This window comes from Triticum dicoccoides, chromosome 4B (assembly GCF_002162155.2).
Source record: "Triticum dicoccoides isolate Atlit2015 ecotype Zavitan chromosome 4B, WEW_v2.0, whole genome shotgun sequence".
NCBI lineage: Eukaryota > Viridiplantae > Streptophyta > Magnoliopsida > Poales > Poaceae > Triticum > Triticum dicoccoides.
Genome location: NC_041387.1, coordinates 97,368,032 through 97,372,623, shown reverse-complemented (window position 1 = coordinate 97,372,623; position 4,592 = coordinate 97,368,032).

Here is a 4,592-nt window from a genome sequence, read left to right as displayed (position 1 = left end):
ATGATTAGTTTGTACACTCTGCAGTGGTTTGCGCACTTTTCCCACAAGACTCGATCTCCTCCGTTGGATTTCTTGCACTACATAGTGTTTGAGAAACGGATGACCGAGACATAGTCTTTTAGAAGCGCTAGCACCTTACGATCGGGTAGACAGTTACACCTACTTTCACCTACATCTGCTAGTCTACCATTGTAAGAGTTCGCACAACTTAATCAACTATGCTAGAGCCAGTAGTATCTTGTGGCTGCACACGGAAGTTTCTAGCATGAATATTCTCATGATCCTTTGAGCCTGGGTGGTGGTCCATAAAAAACAGGCAAATGCTGGAATACCCAGGTGCCTCAATCCACCCAGATGTGTATTAAAGTTGCCAACTTAAAAAAACCATTAAATAACAATCTCACATCTATCATGGATTCACTCACCCAATCCACGTCTACTAGCATAGCATGGCAATGTAAGCAAACGTAGAAGTAACTCCCAAGGGTTTGATAATATAACATGTAATAGACACTACCTCATCTACTTCCCAAAACCCACATATTAATCAGATCCTAACCATGCAATTGTTTGAGGATTGATCTAATGTAGTAAAACTGGGTAGTAAAGAGGTATGATCAAAGTGTTACTTACCTTGCTGAAGATCCGTGAAACCTAGAGATTCGAAGTAGCAAGCGGCGCACTCCGGATACTCTATTGCAAACAAACAAGCAAACAAGCACAAAATAAGTAGTCATCTAATGCATGGATAAAACTCAAATAAGAAAACCAACCAGAAAGTTCAACTTAAGAAATTCGGTTTGCAAAAAGAATCAAATCAAACAAAGCAACGAAAGTCAGACGGCGAAAGAAACAAGCTTCGTTTACTAATCTGGACCTAAGTCAAATTTTACAGTAGCAAAAACTTGTTTGAGTTGGTTAAACGGAAAGAGGGTTTCGAGACGAAACTCTAGGCGCTTGAATCGTCTGATTCCGATAAACGAGCAAAAAGATAAACTAAAACGAAAATCGGATCAGAACTCGCTATCTGGAATAATCACGGAAAATCCGAGAGAAAGAAAAACGGACGAACAGTTTAACGAACGAACGTTCGTTAACTAAAACTAAACAGTGAACTCGTTCGTTAAAACGAACGAACGAGCGAACGCTCGCTAAATAAGTAAACCGGAAAAAAATAAAAAACTCGATCTAAAAAAATAAAAAACCTAGGGTTTTCTAAAAAACCGAATCGGTTTTTCTTAGGAAACCGGGGCGGCGAACGGCGGCTACCTCGTTCGGCTCTGGCGAAGTCCGGCGGGTCTGGTGGGGCGGCGGGTGGCGTGGGTGGTGTGGGTGGTGGCGACGGGCGTCGGCAGCGGCGGCACTGGGTGGCGGCGACGGCTTCCGGTGGTGGGCGGCTTCGGCGGCGGGGCGGGGCGGTATGGGGTTTGGTGGTGGGGTGGCGGCGTATTTAAGGAGAGGTGGTGGCTTGGGGGAGGGGCAAGGCGGTGGCGGAGGAGTCCGGCTCAGACTCCTTGTCCGGGTCGGCGGTGGCGGTCTCCGCATGGGAGACGACGGCGGGGAGGCGGGCCGGCCTGGCTCGGCTGGGCCTTCAGCCCAGTCAGGCACGGGAGTTTTTTTTAAACAATTCCGTTGAACAGAAAATAAATCCTAGAAAAAATAAATAAAAATCTAAAACTGCCAAAACCAATTTTCACCGCCTAAATAAAATATTTAGGACGATATTAACATTTTCTTGGCCCTAAAATGTAGTTTTGAGAAACGTGCAATTTTTCCTAAATTCAAATAAAATAGCCAAAAACTCTGTAATAAAACTTATTTGATTTTTTATTAAATCCTTAGTATTTCTTTATTTTTGGGAAAGTCATTTTATGCCCTCTCTCATATTTTTTTCAAAGAAATAATTGAAGATAAAATAAATCAAATCAAATGATCCTATTTTCAAAATTTTAGAAAACTCAAATATGAAAATAACGAAATTCCCAACACTCTCCAAGGGTCCTTGAGTTGCGTAGAATTTCTAGGGTCAAGCCAAAAGCAATAAAATATTATATGCAATGATGATCTAGTGTATAACATACCAAATTGAAAATTTGGGATGTTACAAACCTACCCCCCTTAAGATGAATCTCGCCCTCGAGATTCGGGTTGGCTAGAAAATAGGTGAGGGTGGTCCTTCAGCAAATCTTCCTCTAGCTACCAGGTGGCTTCATCCTCGGTGTGGTGGCTCCACTGAACCTTGCAAAACTTGATGACCTTGCTACGGGTGACTCGACTGGCAAACTCGAGAATCTTGACTGGTTTCTCCTCATAGGTCAAATCACTATCCAACTGAATCGCTTCCAGTGGCACTGTATCTCTCAGCGGTATATCAGCCATATCTGCGTGGCACTTCTTCAACTGGGAAACGTGGAACACGTCATGAACTCCTGACAATCCTTCGGGCAATTCCAACTTGTAAGCAACTTCTCCCATACGCTCCAAAACTTTGTATGGTCCCACAAAACGTGGCACTAATTTTCCCTTAACTCCAAAGCGCTTAACTCCTCTAAGTGGGGACACACGTAGATAAACTCTGTCTCCGACTTCATCAACTATTTCCTTGCGTTTTGAATCTGCATAGCTCTTCTGCCTGGACTAGGCTACCGTGAGCCTATTGCGAATCAACTTCACCTTCTGTTCAGACTCCTTAATCAAATCTGGTCCAAACAACTAGCGATCTCCAACTTCATCCCACAAGAACGGGGTCCTGCACCTCCTTCCGTACAAGGCTTCAAAAGGGGCCATCTTCAAACTGGATTGATAATTGTTATTGTAAGAGAACTCTACATATGGCAAATTATCATCCCAACTAGATCCATAATCTAGCGCACAAGCTCTCAGCATATCCTCCAAAATATGATTGACTCTCTCGGTCTGTCCATCTGTCTGCGGATGAAAGGATGTACTGAACTCTAGCCTGGTACCCAAAGTTTCGTGCAACTGATTCCAGAACTTTGAGGTAAACTGGGTTCCTCTATCTGATACAATGCTCCTCGGAACTCCATGCAGACATACGATCCTGGTCATGTATATATTCGCCAACTTAGCACTGGTGTAAGTGGTCTTTACTGGGATGAAATGCGCTACCTTCGTCAAACGATCGACTACAACCCAAATTGAGTCATAGCCTGAGCGGGTCCTGGGCAATCATGTGATAAAATTCATGCCTAGTTTATCCCACTACCATTCGGGTACCGGCAATGGCGGTAGCAATCCTACTGGCTTCTAATGCTCTACCTTCACTCTCTGACAAACATCACAAACTGCTACGTACTCTGCAATATCCTTCTTCATTTTGGTCCACCAGAAAGTGTCCTTCAAATCCAGATACATCTTGGTATTTCCTGGGTGAATCGAATACGGCGAATCATGGGCCTCTTGTGGCTCAACGCGTCGGCTACTACGTTAGCCTTTCCGGGGTGATAATGCAATCTCATATCATAATCCTTGATGAGTTCCAACCATCTCCTTTGCCTGAGATTCAACTCCTTCTGTGTGAAGATGTACTTCAAACTCTTGTGATCCGTGTACACCTCACAATGGTTTCCGATGAGAAAATGTCTCCATGTCTTCAATGCATGCACAACAGCTACTAACTCCAAATCATGTGTAGCATAATTGAACTCATGGGGCTTAAGCTGTCATGAGGCATACGAAACAACTCTTTCCTCCTGCATAAGCACTGCTCCAAGTCCTCGACGAGAAGCGTCGCAATATAATTCATAATCCTTGCGCTGATCTGGCAGAATCAACACGGGTGATGTAACCAAATGTTTCTTCGACTCCTGGAAACTGGCCTCACATTCCTCAGTCCATTTGAACTTGGTATCCTTCTTCAACAACTCCGTCATGGGCTTCGCAATCTTCGAGAAATTCTCAATGAACCTCCGGTAGTATCCTGCGAGTCCAAGAAAACTCCGGATCTCTCCAACTATTGTTGGTGCTACCCAATTTGTCACAGTGACAACTTTGGTGGGACCCACTGCTATTCCTTCTCCGGATATAACATGTCCGAGGAATCCAACTTCCTTCAACCAAAATTCACATTTGCTGAACTTGGCATATAACTGATGTTCTCTGAGCTTCTCCAGTACCAAACACAAATGCTCTTTATGCTCCTCTTCATTCTTCGAGTAGACCAAAATATCATCAATGAACACCATGACGAACTTATCCAGAAACTCCATAAACACCTTGTTCATCATGTTCATGAAATAGGCAGGTGCGTTAGTCAGACCAAATGACATAACGATATACTCACACAGGCCGTACCTGGTGGTAAAAGCCGTCTTAGGTATATCCTGCTCTCGAATCTTCAACTGGTTGTATCCAGATCGCAGATCGATCTTGGAAAATACCTTAGCTCCTTGCAATTGGTCAAACAAATCGTTGATCATCGGCAATGGGTACTTGTTCTTGATTGTCACTTCGTTCAATCCTCGATAATCAACAACCATCCTCAATGATCCATCGTTCTTCTCCACTAGAAGCACTGGAGATCCCCAAGGTGAAGAACTTGGGCGAATATAACCTTTATCTAGTAACTCCTT